The sequence below is a fragment of the Ambystoma mexicanum genome, chromosome 11, assembly GCF_040938575.1.
Source record: "Ambystoma mexicanum isolate Mex_15411 chromosome 11, UKY_AmexF1_1, whole genome shotgun sequence".
Classification (NCBI taxonomy): Eukaryota; Metazoa; Chordata; class Amphibia; order Caudata; family Ambystomatidae; genus Ambystoma; species Ambystoma mexicanum.
This window is the reverse complement of record NC_090934.1, coordinates 660,390,460-660,411,971: the sequence shown is the minus strand read 5'-3', so window position 1 is coordinate 660,411,971 and position 21,512 is coordinate 660,390,460.

The following is a 21,512-nucleotide window of genomic DNA, read 5'->3' as shown; positions in this document are numbered from 1 at the left end:
CTCCCACACCATCAAGGTGCTGCGGCTGCTTCAGTCCTCCTCTGCCTGCAGGTGGCTCCCTCCTGAACTACTGCAACTACTGCACCTCCTTCTACACCGTCAGGGATGTAGCGGCTACCTTCTTGTTATTCCTATACTTCATTCCTCCTCAGCCTTTAGGTGGCTCCCTCTTGGACTCCTGCACCTCCTCCCACATCATTAGAGTGCCGTGACCCCCCCTTCTTTGCTATGGCACTTCTTCCTCCTGGACTCCTGCACCTCCTCCCCCACCTTTAGGGGTGCAGCGGCTGACTTCTTTGGTGCACCTGTTCTCCAGTCCTCCTCTACCTGGGGGTAGCTCTCTCCTGGTCTCCTGCACCTCACCCCACAACATCAAAGGTACGCAGCTGTTCTGGCCTCAGCTCCACTGGCCTTGCTTCCAACGTCTGCTACTCCGGCGGAGTCACCTCAGTGCTCCGGCCCCTAAGTCCTCCACTGCATGCAAGCGGCTCTCTTCTGGACTCATTACCATTGTCCTTACTCCAACGACTGTTCACCCTCCTCCGGCTGAGTCTCGTCAGTGCTCTGCCCTTCAGTTCACACCTGCCTGTCTCCTGCTGTTACTTGGACTCTGATCCGGACTCTTCGTTTGGGCTCTACCACCACTTTGCCTTATTCTACCCTTAGCAATCCACTTGCTACCTTCCCCATTACCTACACCTCTCTTTGCCTGCCTTCTTCCTCCTCCCATCTCTTCACTTTTACTGGTTACCAACCATCACCCGATCATATTGGACTATAGTCTACTATCCCCTCCTCGACCCTCCCTCTGCCACCTTCCAACCCCCATGCCCCACCCCCACCTACTGCCTCCTAATCCCTATTTCTCACCCCACTTCCTCACTCGTCCTCCTCCCTCTCCCCTATCATCTACAACTCACCCTACCTACCTCTTCCCTCTCCACTCTCTTACCATTCACAATTTCTCACCTCCCTGTCATGCGCATTGCTAGACTCCTCCCTTCTTTTCAACCTCTCTCCTCACCTTCTCCTTCCCGCCCCTTCCTCTTCCCCTTCCTATCCTCCTCATCTTTTCCCTTCTCCTTATCTCTATCCCTTTGCACAACCCGCTCACCCCTTCCACTGCTCCCCTTCCTCATCATCTTAACCTCATCTACCCCTTAATCCAACCGTACAACTTAATATTGCTCTCTGGAATGTCAGATTCCTCTGTAACAAGACCATTGCCGTCCTGGACATGTTCTTTCGTCTCAATCTTCACTTTCTCTGTTTAACTGAAACCTAGATCCCACCTCACAACTCAACTGTCCCTGCCTCTCTCACTACCCCTTCCTCATCCTTCTCTCATATCTCATATCCCACTGGTCATGGCAGTGGTGTGGGCATCCTCTTCCATCCTAAATACCTGTCACCTACTTCTTCACTGTCCCTTCCTACCTTCTCCTCATTTGAATACCTATGCAAACCTTTTACTCATCCTCATCCCATCTCCTTCCTAATCATTTACAGACCCCCGGCCCCCTCTCCTCTTTCTATGATGACCTTGACCACTTTCTCTCTCTTATCTCCCCTCTCCCCTCACTGTACTTGGTGACTTCAAACTTCTCCTCAACCCTCACCTCTTCTCTCGATCCTTGACTCTTACCTTCTCTCTCTGCTTCCCTCTTCTCCGACTCACTCCTCTGTCTCCACTCTTGATCTCATCTTCATTTCCACCTACTCTTTCTCTCCTGTCTCCTCCTTAACCAGCTACCTATCTGATCATGCTCTGCTCTCCTCCCTTACCCCAGCACTCCACCTTCCTTTCCTTTACCCTCCTCCACTTCTTTTACTCGACATGACCTCCGGAACTTCTGCTCTTCACTCTTCCATGACACCTGTTCTTCTTCTCTTCCTCCTCTCTCGGACTTCTCCTCCCTCCCAGCTGACCGTGCCTTATCCTCTCTTTCCCCCTCTATCTCATCTAGTCTTGACTAACTCTACCCCCTCTTCTCTTTCCGCCCTTCTCGTAAACCTTCCCAACCCGGGCTCTCTCATTACCTCTTATCCATGCGTCCTCTCCTTGGTCGCCTCGAGTGTTGCTGGCTGAAATCCCCCACTCTACCTAACCAAGCCTCCTACTTTTCTTATCACTCCTCATATGACTCTTGCCTTAACTCCATCAAACGTGCATACTTTTCTAACCTCCTTCACTCCCAAGCCTCTCATCATCGTCGTATCTTTCAAACCCTCTCTCATCTCCTCTCCGCTCCCACTCATGACCACTCTTCTACTTCTCCTCTTTCTCCTTCCGACATTGCAAACTTCTTCTCTGAAAAAATTGTTTCTCTTCACCAAAAAATGATCTGTTCTCCTTCTTTTTCCCTCCTCCCCTCTCCTTACACTCCCCCTCGGCTCACATGTGTACATTTTCTCCTATCACTCCCTCTGATGTCTCTCTCCTTCTAACTAAATCCCATACCTCCTTCTTCAACACTTGTTTATCCACGGCCACCTTCCCTTCTGCCTTCAAGCATGCGACTATCATCCCTATACTAAATAAAGCCTTCTGCTGATCCTCTTCTCGCCTCCAACTTTCGTCCAATCTCACTTCTACCTTTTCTGTCTAAAGTACTCGAACGCTTAGCTTATTCTTAACTCTCAACTTTTGTCACTACTCACTCTCTCCTTCCCCTCTCTCAATCTGGCCTCCGCCCCAAGCACTCCACTGAGTCCGCTCTTACCTATGTCCTTAATTCCCTCTTTACCGCTCGCTATTGTAAGCATTCCTCAATCCTCATCCTCCTGGACTTCTCTGCTGCCTTCGACACTGTTGATCACCCCTTACTCTTGAACACTCTTTCCTCCCTTGGGTTCAAAGGCTCTGTTCTTAACTGGCTCTCCTCTGACATCTCCCACCGCTCTTTCGCTGTCTCTTGGGGAGGATGAACCTCTACTACCTTCCCTCTTAAATACGGCGAAACCCAAGGCTCTGTCCTCAGACCCTTCTTATTCTCTCTTTACACCTCACTCCTTGCCCCCATCATCTCCTCCTTCGGGATTTCCCACCATTTCTATGCCAATGACACCCAAATGTTTGTCTCCTTTTCCTCCTTTACCTCTGACTTACATCTCAACCACTCTTCCTGTCTTACTGCTATTAAAGACTGGATATCATCTCATTATCTCTCTCTTCACACTGACAAAACTGAGGTCTTGTTGTTTCCTTCTAACTCCCTCCCCTCCCCATCTCACTCTCCTTCCATCCATTTTCCCACTTCTAATCTTCCAATCTCCAACCATGCTCGTAATCTAGGTATTTACTTTCACTCTTCCCTCTCCTTCTCTCATCATATCTCCCTCACTTCTCAGGCATTTTGCTATCATCTCTTTAACATCACTAAAGTCCGTCCCTCTCTCACCTTCCATGCTACCAAACTTTTAATTTCCTCCCTCATCTTTTCTCACCTTTTCTATTGTTCTTCTCTTTTCTTCAGTCTTCCCGCTTCCCATCTGGCCCCCTTCAAATCTCTTTATCACTCTGCCATCTGTACTCTTTGTCTACTCTCTCACCATGACTGTACCTCCAACTCACTTTCTTACCTAGGATGGCTTCCTTTCCACTCCCAACTTAAATTTCACTTCCTCCGTCTAGTCTTTAAGTCTCTTCATAATCTCGCCGCTCCTTACCTCCCTTCTTTCCTCTCATTCTACACCCCCGGGGGCGTGGTCTGCACACATGGTGTGAAGCCGTGAATCCGCCGTGCTCCTGCCCAAGATCCTGAAGCTGCCGATACTACGGCGACAGAATCGAAATAGCAGCTACCAACAATTAAGAGGCATGTTGCGGAACCTTATTGCTCCACTCGGCTGAAATCCCAGAGGAAATCGGAGCTGGCAAAGAGGATAACGGAGCGTTTGAAAAAGCTCCCCTACGGCACCCAAGATGGCGGCTCCCAGCGCAGAGGCTGGCGGAGGACTGTGAGGGCTGGACTGGGCTGAAGCCTGGAGGGCTTGCTGGACGGGACACGAAGCGGAGCCCTCTGCGAGCAGATGAGATTGTGAACGTTTGCCCTCCGGATTGAGACGCACGGCAGAACCGTGGAGTCCTGGGCTGAGACCCCACGTGGAGAGGGAAGAGCGGCCCCCACCGGCAGACAACACCGAGGGAAGCCTGGAGGCCTGCCGAGGAGCTGGAGTGAAGACGAGACGGACGGAAGAAAAACCTACCCCTTCAGCGTTGTGAGGCGAAGACGATCGAGGTGAGCGGAGTCAGACGACTGGGGCGCCAGGATTGCTGACGGCTGAGGAGCAGAGATGGCCGCTGCATACCCAGTGGGCAGGAACACGAGCAGTCCCAAAGAAGAGGAACGGTTTGGCACAACACATGGTTCCCTATCACATACAACTGGGCCCTTACCTCGCACCTGGAAGGCAGACTAAGCAAACCCCTGGGCCCGGCGGCTACGACAGCCATAGGAGCTGGGACCCGCTGCCTCACGCAACCCAGAACCGCCTAGGCATTGACAGCATTGGGGTACACAGCGGGTGATTGCCCAAGCACCAACTACATGTCGACCCTGGCCACAGATCATTGTGGCATTCACCAGGGCCCCGGGAAGAAAGAAAATATATTTGTTTTCCGAAAAAATAACACCATCTGCCTGAAAAGATCGCCCGCAGTGGACAAAGGTAGGGATAAAGGGTATTTAAACACAGATGCCTAGAAATAAAACTTTTGCCCCGCCTGCCTGAGTCGGACTAAAATGCATGAGGGCAACACACCTGGAGCCTGGAGTCCAAAGATAGACTGTTGTGCTTGGCAAGATACTGCCCATATGAAAACTGACCGCTGGCCCACTACACGTAGCACCTGAATGAAGGCCCCCCACAGTAGACAGCGGAACTGGGATTCGGATTACAGAGCTAAGGCCTGCAGCCTGCCCCGTAAACCTGGAACTCTCCAACGGGGACATGTCGCCTCCTAAGAACAGATCAAAAGCCGCCACGATGGACGCTTTCACAACTGCATTCCCGAGGCAGCAACTACCGCAGGAAGCAATCCCTGCGGCAGACCCACCACCCACAGCGTTGGACCCCCGAGACGCTCAAATTTTGCAGGCAATTGCAGCGTTATGCACATCTATGGAAGGCATGATCGGAGAAATCAGGTCAGATATGCAACTGATGAGCAAGATGCCCGCAACCTGACGGAAAGGGTAACTAGAACCGAAACGTCCCTGCAAGAAACCGGCGAAGACACACGGGAGCTAAAGGCGAAAGTCCAAGAACTGGAACTGACAGTGGCAAGACTAGAATCCCGCTCAGAGGACGCAGAAGGACGGGCCCGCCGCAGCAATGTCCGTATCCTCGGGGTCCCGGAGGACATGGAAGGCCCAAACCACACCGAATTCATCGAAACGCTGCTGCTTCAAGAAATTAGAGCAGGCTCACTTACCCAGGGGTTCTCAGTGGAGCGGGCCCACAGATCCCTCCAGAAAAGACTGCCGCCGGGCTCATACCCACACCCGATAATTGCAAAAATTCTGAATTTCCGTGACAGGGAAGTGATATTGCGGTTCTCAAGAGAGGGTGGGGTGATCAAGAGGAATGACTCGTAATAGTTATATACCCAGACTACACCCCCACGGAGCAACGATCGTGGAATTCCTTCATACCTATAAAGGCCAGATTACGGAAACTCAACCTGAAATACATGTTGTTGTATCCGGCGAGACTTAAGATACTATACAAAAGAAAGGCAGTCTTCTTGGAAACCCCAGCTGCCGCTAATATGTGGCTTGAGCATAATAACCTGGCCGACGACACTGAAGAACCTGAGAAGGGGTCCATATGACTAAGGAATGACTGAATCTATACATGGAAGAGACCGCACCAGCATGCTAGAGATAAGGCCCGCGAAACCCTACTTAACGCTGCAACAAACTGATGTATTGACTGGGCAGGAGCACGAAGGCCCAAGCGCGAGACCGTCAACGACCCACCCCGCCTAGAACAGTGCAGGCCAAATGCCTACACACCACGCGTACCGAAAGGCCTGGAAAGGCCCCCGAGGGTCGGGGGCCCCTGAGCGTCGTGAGTTCAAAACGACTGCTGGGGGCAGTTACTTGTTTTGTTTTTCAGTTAATGCATCCTCCACGTTGGAGGATGAGAATGTTGGTAAGTCTCTGACTGTTAAACCTACGACAAGGGACGGGAGGACGGAAACACTGAAGATATTGGACCTAAGCCTACTACAAACGGGAGGAGACAGGGACACAGCCGCATCAGCATACAGCCCTTGCAAGAGCGGGATTGCTCCCAGACCCCCTAAGAGACCACCATGGTTGTACAAATTAAGATAATGACGTGGAATGTGCGAGGCCTGGGCACATATCTCCGCAGGAATAGAATCAAGTCCTACCTGCAGCGGAAGAAAGTGGACATTGCTCTACTACAAGAGACACACTGCTCTGCTGAGTTGGAGGCGAAGCTTAACGAACACTGGGTGGGACAGGGTTTTGGGGCCTCCTATTCCAGATTTGCAAGAGGAGTCTACACCTGGATCAATCCCCACGTACCGTTTCAACTCACTAAGATGGATAAGGACCCTGAAGGCAAATATGTGGTACTATGGGGGACACTTGAACAAAGGGAAGTGTGTATAGTGAACTCATACTTCCCCAATAACAATATCCCACTACACCTGAAAGATCTGAGCTCCAAAATGCTACAGTACAGAAATGCCTTCTTTTTGTGGGGAGGGGACTTTAACTGCGTCCATGATCCAATGCTAGACAGGTCCAGCCCCACAATGAAGGGCCCTTCAACGGCCACCACATCCCTGAAAACCACGACCAATGAATTGGACCTGGCGGACGTCTGGCGGGAGCTACATCCAGGTGAGAGAGGTTACTCGTTTTACTCATCTCCACATGCCCTCCATATCCGGCTGGATTACCTTTTTGTGGGCAGGGAACACTTACCTCAGATGGGGAGTGCGCAATATCTGGGAAGAACTATTTCAGATCATTCGCCACTATTAATCGAATGGAATCACACCAGCCCGAGACCGCCCATCCCCACGTGGAGGATGCCTGCGGAGGCCTTGGGGGACCAGGCGTTTAAAGAAGAGCTACACGAGTCCATAGACAATTTCATAAACGAAAACACTGGGAGTGTAGAACACGTCAGCACGCTATGGGACGTCCTGAAGGTAGTGGTGCGGGGGCAAGTCATTGCTAAAGCGGGCGGCATTAGGAAACTTCTGCGCAGCGAGCTGGACACGGGAGAATTGAAAATCACGGCATTGGAGGCAGCCCCTATAGACACCCCAAAGAGAGAAGAAGATCTTAGAACTTTGAGAGAGAACTGCACCGATGCATGGAACAGGCTATCAAAATTCGACTTTATTACTAGAATCAATAGGGCACACGCCGAGGCAGACAAACCCGACCGACTATTAGCTTGGCTTTGCAAAAAAGAACACGCCAGACATATAACCACTGTATTGAAAGACGAACTCGATGAAACTCACAACACTCAACAGGGCGTCAATGACACCTTTAAGATTTTCTACGAGCAATTATATTCCCATGCGGACCAGATCCCCCGAGATCAAATACAGGACACTCTAGATGAGGTATGCTTACCCAAATTAACCCCAGCACAATCTGAGGCTTTGGATGGGGACATTACACCCGATGATATTTTCGGAAGCAATTAGATCCCTGGCGACGTGTAAGACCCCGGGCAGTGATGGGTTGCCCCCAGAGTTCTACAAGGCATTCGAACCCCCCTTGATGCCACTATTGCGTGAAGTCTTCCTAGAATCCTATGAATGTAGGACCCTCCCCGTTAGCATGAGAGAAACTTTGGTGGTCCCCATACTTAAACCCGACAAACCCACAGATAGGTGTGACTCTAACCGCCCGATTGCGATGATAAATTATGATGTTAAAATACTTACGACAATCCTAGCCAACCGACTAGCCAGAGTAATTGGAGACTTAGTATATGAGGACCAAAACGGCTTTGTACCCGGTCGTAATACGACCATGAACCTGCATAGGCTCCAGCAAATAATAACCCATACTGACACAAGCAAAGAATGCTATGCACTATTGTCCTTAGATGCCATTAAAGCATTTGACTCAATATATTGGGAGTGGCTAGTAGCGGTCCTGGAGCGGTTTGGTTTCGGTCAGGGGTTCATTAGATGGATTAAAATACTGTACAATGGACCGAGTGCACAAATAAAATCTGGGAGATATGTGATATCGGAAGATTAGACTGTTTTCCCTAATGAATTGGGAAAATTGGCCAGAGGAACCAGACATGAACTCCTTTATAACGCTGCTTTATAGTTTGGGAGAGGGTGGAAGAGTGGTTTCCCAAATATATGGCCATCTAAGCGACACACCTAACCCCCGAAGTGCGGAACTACGGACCACATGGGAAACTGACATAGGGCGGGAACTAACAGATAGCAAATGGGACAGGGCACTGTCATTCGCCGGAGAGGTCTCTAGAAATCACCGATTTCGACTGATCCAGATCAACGTGTTATACCGCACCTATCTAACCCCGAGTAGATTGGCCAAATTCAACAACAGTGTGCCGCCAAACTGCACTTGGTGCAGAGCTGATAATGCGGACCTAATCCACATGCTATGGAACTGCTCCAAGACCAGACTTTCTGGTCCAAAATAAAACAAATGTGCGAGGAGGCGGGTCACATTAGGTACCAATGGACCCCACATGAGTGTCTCCTGGGCACCTATCCTAGGTTAGCTAAACTCAAACATCAGTCAAACTAATGGATTTGGCATGCATAATGGCGAAAAGGACTATGGCTATGTCATGGAAAAAACCTGCAGGTCCGATTTTCACAGTGTGGCGTAAAGAACTTGAGAAATGGGTGAACGCCGAAACAAAAGCTTGGGAGGAGAGCGTAACCAGGTCTACTGAAGACTCGAGTATGGCACTGGTTGCATGGAAAGACACCATGACAAAACTGTTCCACTCCCCTGATGATAAACCTCCTTAGAGGGGAGCCTGAAAACAAGCTGTCATCCGCGTAGCACTGAAAGTTCAAGCAGAGAGCAGCAATGCAGTGGGCGAGAGGTGCCAGGTATTCGTTCAACATCCAGGGAGAAAGGTTAGACCCCTGGGAACACCAATGTCAACATTGTGCTCATATGCTGCGCAACAGTGGGTGCAAAGTTAAGGGAGTCTTGCCTGAATTGTCTGCCGAATGTCAGGTTTTGTTGTATTCCATTTTCTCCTTAACGTCCCTGCAACAAAAGTTTTTGCCATGAATATATATATTGTCACGTTTGTGACGTCGATCAAAGGACAAGACTAACTCATTAACTTAGATTTTAAGTGCTTTTCTTGGGAACTTGTACAGTGAGTGGGATAGATAAATGGGGTAGACACGTTGTAGGGATAAGTGTCAGGATCAATCTGGTGACTTCAACTAAGTAGTAGGGCAAGGAAACTTAAAAGTTCAATATGGCTTACCTCCAAAATCTTAATGTTCTGGGTTTCCTTTCGTGTGCTGACATTTCAATGTGTTTTAAAGTCTCTAGGCAAAATCTTTTTTGATGGTGTCTGGTACTTGCCTTCACCCGGGTCTGCAATGACCTTTGGCATTTGTGCAACAGCATGGAACTGTGCCTTCATGGCATGCACCTATGCTGGGATGGTAGGCAGTGAGATGTTGCGTGAGACATGCCACAGGGGGGCTGGAAGGTGCCAGTTCCTAGGAATTGCAGAACAGACACTACCGTTAGCAGTAGGGGCACAGCTTACCTGATGTTGACCCTGTGTTCTATGTCGCCCTGGATTGTGGTGAGCAGCTCACTTACGGTCTCCCTGTTGAGGTGGTTCAGGCTGACCAACTGACTGTCAGTGAGGGTCCATGGTGAGGGCCTGACCCTGGGTATTGGTGCACCCCGTGCTTGGCCTCTCCTCCTCCTTCTCCTCCTCTGTACACCCTGTACCCTGGGCTGGTTGTGCTGTCTCTGTACTTCTCAAGGTGCAGCATGAGCAGCTGAATGTCCCATTTCGCAATGTGTACTGGCAGTATGGTGTTTGGAACTGTGTTTGGGGAAGGTGTGTGCCTTATCTAACACTCAAGTGGATTGGGCTCACCTGTGCCACCTGTATGCATTTACCTCCACCTGGAGGCTGGAGGCATTTGTGGTGTGTTTTTGGCAGTATTAGAGCTGTAATTGGCGCTAATACCACCATGTTGGGACTTGTGATGCAGCAGTAATTGCAATTCTTTGTATTGGCGCAGATTCCGCCGGCTGTAATAGCACCAGCTGTAATAGCGCAAACTGTTATATGGTCAGTGGTATTATCACTGTTTCATTATATGGCAGAGCAGTATTTGCGGTGGTAAATCTGCTAAGGCCACTTTTAAGGCTTACCATCGTGGTCGTGATGAGGCCCAGTGTCTCTTGATGTAACAACTGGAAAGAAATATATCTATTGCAAATATATAAACATACAATATATCATAGTGATCAGTTTACTATCTGAGGGTGAAAGAATCTGTTTCCTTTTACCAAAGCAGTTCAGCTGTGTAGTTTTGTCTTTAATTTATTGAAGCAAGCGTTACAAAATAGAAAATCAGAATTTGGAAACATCTGTAAAGTGCTGATTCTAGGCCCACAGACAAACTACAGTCATGGCCCATGAATTAAATTAGCTGCTCGGTCTCTCTTTTACCCCGATAGTCAAGCCTTGTGGGGAACAGCTGTGTCCTCCAAACTCTGCCACTTTCTGTTTTGTTTTAGTATCCTGGCCTCCGGGGCTTCTTAAATTTGTGTCCCATATCTCTTGCAAGCTAGTTTCTGCTCCTGTCAATCCACGGTAACTGCTCTCATGAATGTGTACAACTTCATTACCTCTGTTAAACACTCCAACCTATCCTCTATCCTATTTCTCCTTGGCATGTCTGCTGCCGTTAACCCTGTCGATCACTCTGATCTTCTTAATACTCTATCTTCTTGGGATTCATGATCAAGCCTTTCCTGGATTGAATCCTACCTTGCACCTCACCAATTTTCTGGCTCCTGGAGTAACAACACCTCTCAGTTCAATCCTCTAACTGTTGGTGTTCCACAATACTCCCTCTGTGGTCCGATCCTTTTTACACTCTATACCTCTGCTCTTGGGGCACTAATCTCCTCCTTTGAGTTCTCGTACTAACTCCTCGTGGATGACAACCAAATCGTATCTTTTCCTGAACTCTCCTCTAATCTCTCCATCATAATTTACAACTGTCTCTCTGCCATTAAATATTGGACGGCTTTGCACTTTCTTATTTTAAACTCTACCAAAATAGAGGGCTCTTCTTCCCTGCCAAAAGCACTCTCATCTCTTCCTCTGCACATCCAGTTCCCACCCGACACTCTACCCTACTCTTCTTCAGCTAGAAACCTTGGTGTCATCTATGACCCTTCTCACACATCTCTACTTTCATCTCCAAAACTGGAACAGCAGCTCACCTCAACCTCCTAAATATTAGGAAAATCAGGCACCTCCTTTCGTTCAATACTGCCAAGCATCTCTAAACCACTCTTGTCTTCTCTGAACTGGACTGCTGTGTCAGCACCCTCTTGTGTTTCCCCAACTATGCTTTCTGTCCTCTCCGCAAGATCATTTTGCTACCAGGATTCTCTTTGGACTCCCTCACTTCACACTTACTTGCCACTATACAGTCACCATGCGGGATGACTGACGATGCAAAACAGGGCCAGATTTAAATCTACTCTCCTGGTTCACAAATCTATCTATGGTAAGGCACCACTGTATCTATCCTCCTCTATCCATCTCTACAAGCCTTCTTGTAATCTCTGCTCTGGCTCCTCAACTACCCTTGTGGCTCCTCGCCCTCGCTGTGCTTCCTCTTGCTTCCTTAGCTCTCTCTTCTTGCTCCACTTACATGTAATTCTCTTCCAAGAAACAGTCTTAACCTACCTCTCATCTGCCTGCTAGCTAACATTTTTCCCTCGCCTATAACCTGCCTCTGTCCCTCACTTCTGCCTGCACTCTAGCACTTCAACCATCATGGCCACATCCAGAACAAAGAGTGGCGTTCCACCTAACTGCACTTAAAAATGTCCAATGCTGTTTGTCCTTAATCTACGTATGTCCACTTATGTATTGTCCCCAGTGACTGTTCCATTTACCCCCCCTCCACAACATGGTCAGAATGTCCCTCAAGCTCACCCCATTGTAAGAAGCGTGCTGCTTCCTGTCAAATTTGATTTCTTTTCTATTGTACATTCTTTTGTGGTCAAAAGAGCATTGTTCCTCCGATATTCCATGCCATGTGGTAGCGGCCGCGTAGTTATGGTTAAGTTGCTCAACCCATAGGAAGTGCACTTTTTGTGTGGCTTACAACTTGGCCACTCCTGGAAGAATCATCATAAAATTAAGTTTGGTGAGGTTTCATATCGGGGGCAGTTATAGGGGGGTCCAAAAATGTTTGGTTTTTCCCATAGATGCAAAGGAAAATAAATGTGCTCACACCTACAGCCCAAACTGCTGGACAGATTTGCACCAAATTTACACCAGGAGTGGCGGCTTGGTCTCGAAAGCGTGCTTTTTAAAAATTTGGTGTAAATCCGCCCAGTAGCTTTTGTTAAAACAGACAAAAAGTAGGTAAAAGAAAATTAGTGATATCTGGATTCGGTCCCCAGACCTACTTCCCTGTCCGGTCCACTGACAGGTCTCCAATTGGTCCAGAGGGCGGCATGATGTCCGTAGACATCGGATGGGCCTGCTGATTGGATGGTGAAAAGCGTGAGGTGCGTCATATTTGTTGGAAACGCCCACCATGTTGGATTCATGGAGAGCGCACATTGTGTGCGAACATCACAGTAAATACATATTAAAAAACACAATATTGCACTTGTCAAACTAATGAAACAATCTCTGGGGATGTGAGGGGTGATGAGGATGGGTTGAGATATGGACATAAAAAGCCAGAAAGCAGGTGGTTTTTCATCTCCGCAAACAGTCTGGGACATACCTGTAATGTCCGCAAACATTTCAGATGTTTGGGGGTATCCATACATATTTTTGCATTACAGGGTTGGTGAAAAGCAATTTTTGTATGGCGTACAACTTTGGCGCCACTCAACGAAACAGTATGACATTTTGTGATATTATTCTACACGTGACCTTGTATGCTTCTATAAGGATTGCTGCTGTTTTGCCAAAAGGTAACAACATTAGAGGGCGGGGGTCCCACAATATTTGAAAGGCTTATAAATGTAATGCTGTTTCACGAACCTGCACAAAAGTTTGCAAAAGGTTGTAAGACCCAGATTTGAATGTTTTGCAAAGTTTGGTGGGTTTTTGAGAAGAGGGGGTTAAGTATCATAATGTAGGTATCAAACATAGTGATATACCATTGGTGACTGAGGTATAGTCGGTGGCTATGGGCAGTGGCCAGAGGCCATGACTCGGATAATGTGGCTACTGCCCATGACCAGGAGAGTCTGTCAATGGGGTTAAAGTGGCCATGGCAACCAGGGACTGGCTTTGTGGTGACATTTTTGAAAATCAGAATAGGTTTGAATGGAAAAATAAATTCTGCGTGTGGCTAAAATTCAGTCCATGGCTACAGCCCGAAGTACTGCATAGGACTGAATCAGATCGCTGTAACTATCACAGATAATTACCAAGCACGCTCAACCAGGTGCCCACGTGGTCACCAGGCCACCCCTTGAAATCATTGCTCCCCCTTATTTGTAACCATTGTGGGGCAAGATATTGGGATTGGATGCTACACTCATTTACACAACCTTGCAGCAATGACTGGCCCACAATCTATATGCCTTAAGAAAGACTCTAGAGTGTCGAATTACGTGTTGGCTGAGTTCTAACAATAAATAAAGCATCGAGAATGGTTTTGAAGACTTGTTCATTACGACAACAGTTACTTATTGAATAACTCTGTGCTGAGGTGAATAGGGCTCACTCTCCTATTCCAAACCTATCACTTGAAGAAGGAAGGGCCTCTTCACAAAAGAACCTCATCACCAGCAGCAGGGTAATCTTATTAAAGTACTAGATGAAGCGCAGTAATCTACCCATTCTGAAGTTCTGTACTGAATGACAAGAAACCTGCACAAGGAGCATCAGCAAGGATATGAAAGCATGGTTTTGCAAAACTGTTTTGTGTTTTATTTTTCCAAAGTGTCCAAATGTAAACACAAAAATAGTGATATAGGTTTGGTGCATGGACAATGGACGTGGCCCTCGGCAAGGACAAATGCCTACATTGATTTACTTATTGGGGCATGCAACATTTAAAACTATGAAGCTGTCATTTTAAATGGGGAAAGACAGTCTGCTTACGACTGCAGCCCGGAGTGCTGTAAAGAGATTACAGCAAAGTTGATGGCATGCGGTATGGTTAAAGCTGTAGGTTAAATGGGAAAATAAAATCTCCTTGCAGCTGCAGCCCAGAGTGCTGAACGGGATTGCAGCTAAGTTTTGCAAGGAAATCTGTCCCGTGTTTTACTTTTTTGAAATTGTCGAAACGCAAGTACAAAAAATTAGCGAACTTCAGCTGTAAGTATTCGAGTAAGTATTCGGCCGAACTCCGGCTGAAAAAAAGCTATTCGGCTCCGGCCGAATAGTTACTTGCTATTCGGCTGTTGCCCAATACTTTGTCATTCTCATTTGAATACAATGCACCAAGAACTTAGAAAGGCAAATATAGACTTCAGTTTGCAAAACTGAATGGAATTAGACCGGAAACCCAGCCACAAGACCAGACAAATTCCTATCATACAGCTGTAAAATATCTTATATTGTAATATGCTCTTCAGGGCATGTTTTGTTGCAGATTCTTAGACATACAAGGTGCTCTCCTTTTATAGTTCCCCAACAACAATACAGGAACATCTTTTCTTTTGGTGAATGTTTATATTCAATGTTCTCTTTCTTCAGTTGGAAAAGACAATGTGCATATTTCACTGTCATGTCACTTCCCATTGCGTACATCATAGTCCCCCCTTTTTTTAAGGACTTGAGTCCTAAGTCTAATGTTATCTGATATGTTATCAGGAATTATATGGTGCATATGTTTGTATATTGGCGGGAAGGAGTGGCGAGGATAATTGAAAAGTGAGCAGCATTTGTTGCTATGGACCATGCCCACAGAGAAATATTAAGAATTCACAATAGGTAGAGGAGACTAGCAAGGCTTGGTTATGCCAGGCAGAGTAATATGCCCCACTTAACAAGCCTCGCAGAGGAATTTATGTTGGGTATTCTCTTCAGTTCCAAAGTGGGCCAGTGTGTGACAGCGGGTTGCAAATTGCAATATCCATTTTGTTCATTGCAACCTAGTCCTTTTGCATTTGTGAAGCCTCATACTTTGACTGGCACTGAATATGCAACAACATTAGGTACATTTGGCCCCTTCATTTTGGTTAAATCTGCTTTTTTTTCTAGCTATTATACTTTAAATAAAGATGCTGCATTGATTACAATGAAGAGAAATACAAGCATAGAATGCATTTCAAATGGTGCTTTTTTAAAAAATAAGTGTGTTTTTTCAAGTTTGGAACATGATTTATTAAATAAAGCAAATATTCGACTTCATATTCGGCTTCAGCCGAATAGTTGACAAACTATTCGGTATTCCGCCAAATACTAAATATGCTATTTGGCACAACCCTACAAAAAATTGTGATATAACTTTTCTGCTATGGGTAGAGGGCCTGACTTTCGTCAAGGAGAAATGTCTACTCTGATTTGCCTATTGGGGTATGCTCTGCTGATAATGACTCACATAAGTATGCATTGCAAAAAATATGTTTGTTAAAGGAAGTTTATAGTTCATTCATATATGTTAAAAGAGGAATTATTAATAACTTATATACACTGATGTAACATTATAAAACATTTTCACTTACAAAAACCTATTCAATTGACAGAAAATACTCTGTTAAAGGGACGTTGCGGTCAAGATGTACCCCACCCTTGGGACGCCTCTGCCCCAGCAGTAGCTAGTGGCCTCCTATCTTGGGATCCTTCAGCCCTTCGCTCCTGGGCTGCCATGAGCACTTGTCCATCCATACTGTCCCTTTTACTGATGCACTTCTGTCACTGGACAAAGTATATGTGATTTATAGGAGCACAATGTACAATTGTTTGGCATACGTATGAGAAATGTAGATGCTAAAGATTTATAGAATATTGTTAAGTGGCAATTGGTGGGTGAAAGTTTAATATTTTGATAAACTATATGTAGACTTTTTTAGGTGATTGGTGGATATATGTGAGAATGGTTTAGAGCAGGTAATGAAGGAGTGTTACAAACATAACAGTAAAAAGAGTAGAAGGGCTGTTTTGTATGATGGTGTGCATGTGCAATTTGGGTTTTATAATAAGGCATGGGCTAGACAGTGGAATGCCGAGACTGTATAGTTATAAACGGCAATGGATTATGGTGTTTATTGTATACTAGAAAGAAGAATTTTGGACAGAAATTTGTTTCTGTGCTTTATTTTTCTCCAGTATACAATTGTCCATTATTTCCATGGGAATGTTGGAGAATCTTATTGAATCGAACTATAATACTGAAAAATGTAAAGAGTATGGAGTCTATAAGCTTATTTCTTTAGTTCTATTTTTTAACTGTGAAAGTGGTTCATAAAGGAACGTTTTTGTATGTTTTTCTATTTTTTTGTTGTTGAAGGAGAGGCCAGAAAGTAAGGTGGGGAGGGAAATGAGGGAAGGGGCACCAACCACACATATGGAGGGGCAGGTGGACAGGGGAAGATATTGCGCATGTGTTAAATCTAAGGTAGAGAGCAGTGATTCTCATGCTCTTTGATTACAGCTTCAAAAGCACTTCAAAATTGCTCCCCCCTGCAACGTGGTGTGTCGCAGAGTACTGTTTGTCATACTTACCCCAATATAGCAACATTTTGCACCAATTGGGAACGTTTTGCCTTAGAACTCTGCCATTCCCCACATTCTGACATAATTTTTAACACTTCTATACACTTTTTTGCAACTTTTTCCAGTGTTTTTGTGTTCACTGGTGTTTGCAAAGGTCTGACGTCATCGCAGACTTTTCTGACAGTGTCACGTGACTATGTGCTCGCATATGTGAATGGATCTGTGCTTCGCGAACAGTTCGGAACTGCATTTTCTACTGATCTAGGAACTTTGAAGCTTAAAATGTACCCTTGTAAAACTCCTACACCTACACTTACTCATTATCCATTAACAATCTAGCACATAGCTCATAATTGGAAGAATATTAGGAAAATTGCTGGTTGTTTTAAAAATGGCATCACTATTGCCATCCCTCCTCCCCAAGAGACACCACCACCAGCTGAAGGACCTACACACGAAAGAAGCACACTTCTTCAAAAGACAATCCAGAAGACAATCCAAAAACAGTACAATTTGTTAAGCAGGATTGTTTAAAAACAGTAGTTGTATACAATTGTACATATACTTATGTTTTGGAGAGCCTCATAAACAGTAAATTCTAAGTACTATTTTTGATACAACATTAGTGTATGACACACTGCTGTTGTTTTGACATTAAATAATCATTGGGTCACAGGGAAAGTAAATCCGTCCTGGATTTAAAAAAAAACATGATTACAGTTACGTGGGTGTAAGAGTGATAGCATGTTTGTTTGAAGTAAGTTGTGATTAAGGGAATGCGTGAAGTAGTTAGATACCGCTTGGCATATTCTAACTAGATTGACTTTCAAAAATACTATTGTAGTATTATGGATGTAGTTTGATACCTGCTGGTGTATTCTAACTGTTAATTGTGCAATAGTTCAGTGACTAAACTTGGGTTTAAGGAATATTAAGTAGGAATTTGTTAAATGTGCTGGTAACCTATGTTTTGGAGTAAAGGAGGTATTGCTACATTCAAACCAACCACTTCTTTTTTTGACATATGCAGTGTAGTGCCCAGAAGTAGTTGTGGCACCACTTTGGTATACTATACCTGTTGTTGTGAAGGTTTTCTTTCAAAGAGATGCTTGGCTGTTTGTGAATCCTGTAAGCTTGCTGTTATTTTTGGTACAGTCTGCACTGTACCTTAGAAGCATTAGTATGACATATTGGCTATGAGAGTTTATTTGTATGGTGGAGCGGTTGTTTGAATTGCAAAACGGGCATAATATGCCATGATTTGCATTCTGCAGAAGCTGGTGAAATGGAATGGATTCAAAATTTAGTATGGATACATTTACACATCGTTCATGAAGGATGTTGTTTTTTGAAACATGGTTGCATAGTGTGCATGTATGTTTCCAGGTGTGTGAAATCTGGAAGATTTCATTTATAGGGATGTTTTTGGTTTCCAGTACTTGTAGTAAGTACATTAGGAATCCTTGTGGATCTTCCTGTGTGTTCATGGTAAATTTTACCATTCCTGCACAATAGTCCAAATCGTGCCTTATACCTGAGACACTAAGGGGCCGATTCATGGAACAAACGTGCGCCGAAAATCCCAGCGCAAGCAGGCGCAAGGTGGCGCAAGCGTGAGAAACCAAGCGCACACGCACACGTGTGATTCAAGGAAGGCGCTGCGCGTGTATACCACTGGTTGTGCGCCAAATCCGTGCGTGGCGCATGCGGGCGCACACATCATCAAATGGCGTGTGCTACGCACATGGCAAAGTGCACATAGCGCGGCGCACACAACAAAAGTGGGCAGGCCAGTGAGCGTAACACGCGGAATGGGGAACAACGCATGAAAAAGAAGCCATAACTGGGGAAGAACTGCAGGGAACTACACGGAACATGCACGCGAACAACCCTTATTCATGGATTTGAATACGGGAAACCTGCGCATAGGCGTCAATGCGTCCGCCACAGGAAGGCAGGCGGAAGCGTCCCCGTGCACAGTATAAAAGTGCGCGCAAACAACAAACACGTATATACAGCTACGATGAATGCCCCATTTGTCACAGCACTGATCGTGGGACACCGCATGAGGAGGGGAATAGCCAGGGCACGCATTTTTTCACCCCGGGCAAGCCTTTTTGGGATGCCTGACGACCAGGTCTACGGCCGGTATAGGTTTCCACCTTGTATCATCCTAGACCTGGTCAGGGAGTGGGAAGATGACCTTACATTCCCCACCCTCTGCTCCCAAGCATTGAGCATCTTGGAGAAGGTGCTCAATGTCCTGCATTTTTTGGCCACTGGGTCATTTCAGCGGACTACTGCCATAGTGGGGGGGTCTCACAGGCCACACAGTCATGCTGCCTACACCAGGTCTTGGCAATCATGACAGCGCGCCCCTCAGTCTGCAGGCACATATACATGCCCAGAACACCCGCAGAAAGGCAGGCCGTTGTCCAGGGCTTTCACAGGGTGGCACACTTCCCCAAAGAGCTTGGTGCCATAGATTGCACCCATGTAGCCCTACGTCCACCTAGGGCCACTGAGCACATCTACCGAAACCGCAAGCACTGGCATTCCATCAACGTACAGGTGGTATGCGATGCAAAGGGAATCATCACCTCTGTCTATGCAAACTACCCTGGCTCCACCCATGACAGTTTCATATACAGAATGTCCGCCCTGAGCCGGGCCCTGGAAGCTGGGCAGCATGGCGACACATGGCTCCTAGGTGAGTACAAATGCCTGTGCACATGCATGCATGTCACACACACACACACACAAACCCCAATAATCACAACCATCATCACCTCTCCAGGGGACAGTGCCTACCCTCTGAGCAACCACATGATGACGCCAATCCGGAACCCTACCACGCCACCCCAGGTAAGATACAATGCTGCCTATATTGCAACCAGGGCCATAGTGGAGTGCACATTCGGAGTGCTCAAGTCACGCTTCCGCTCCCTTGACCGCTCTGGCGGGCAGCTACTCTATGCACCCCCAGTAGTGTGCAGGATCATTGTGGCAGCATGTGTCCTGCACAATGCTGCAACACGGCAGGGCTTACTGGTGGACATGGTGGAGCCCCCACATCCCCAACCACAGGCACAGGCGCTGCCCATGGGAGGGGACAGGGCACGTGGCGAGGAAGCCCGGACCCAGCTTGTGGTCACATTCCTCACCTAAACTCCCACCCCTGCAGAGTGCACACAGGCCTGGCACATACCAGGTGACAATCGATGATGACAAAGAGACAGTCAACTGTCACAACCTTACCACCCTGAGAATGTTGCCATGGAAGTGCCACATTGTGTGTATCCCTAGCTACTTAAACATAAGCAATCCTGTGTGACTAAAAGGCACACATGCAAGGTGTGAATCACACAGACCTGCAAAACAGGCCATGACTATCACTGGTATGTCACCCAAACCCTCCCAAACCACAACATGACATGGCAAGCAATAGCTATACATCAACACAGTACCAATAAGGTACACATTGACATGTGAAAAATGTAAAGTGGCATCAGACAATGATGCCTGACATGGAATCAGATGAAATGACTGACCAACAACCTCCCACCCAAAAGAAGTCATACCCAAATGCATTCCAAGAGTTGTAGTTGTAACATAACAATGAATGCCTGTCTACATGCACATTGTGCATTGCAAAATCAACACTGCAACTTCTGTGTGCCGTGCCCACCTCCTGAAACACACTGCCCAGCGCACAGCATAGTGAACAGCCATTGTGTGTGACACACACCCTGACCATCACATCTAAGCGACAAACTACATCAAAAAGCAAATTACGCATGTTCAGGATCCACAATTGGTCATAGATCATGTGCTGCAGGGACACAGTGGGCACCAGAAGGCAGACAGAGTGTACATGTGGACATGGAAGGGTGGTTGTACATGTAGTGGATCATAGTGCAAGTGTGTGGGTCAGTAGGGACATGCACTCAATATATGCATGTGCATTCAAGTTACCATCAGTTTCCTCTACACATCACATGTGAACATTCACCATGTGTACACCCCAGCATGTCAAGTCACAACTATTCCCTCACACCAGAAAGGTAAACATAACACATGAACAGGCATTGATCAGCAGAATACATCATGTACATAGGATACCGCAATTACAATGTCAGGGTGCGCATCACACTGTAGGGCAAGGCAGCTGTCAACAACAAAACACCCCCCCTCCCTCACAAATCAACATGACCCACTGAACAACTGCACCTGGGTTATGTAGCCTTCATCCTTGATTTTCTCCTGGCCACAGGATCACCCTTCCCCTTTGTCACCATCTCCCACCTTGTGTGCAAAAAGCGACCAGCACCCTCATAGGCCACCTTGACTTGCGAAAACACCACATCAAAGAGAACTCAAAGCAGGCCAACACAGAAGCCAAGCAAAAAGTCTGCAGGCAGCAAAACAAACCAGAAGAGCCTCCAGTAGATGACTTGAAGTAGCAGTACATCACAAAGCCCAAGTACTACCACAATGCCGCAACAACCAAGGTAGCATAGTAAAACAATGTCACAACAGGAGGTGTACCATGTGTGGTACATAACACAGAATGATGCACCACAAACTGA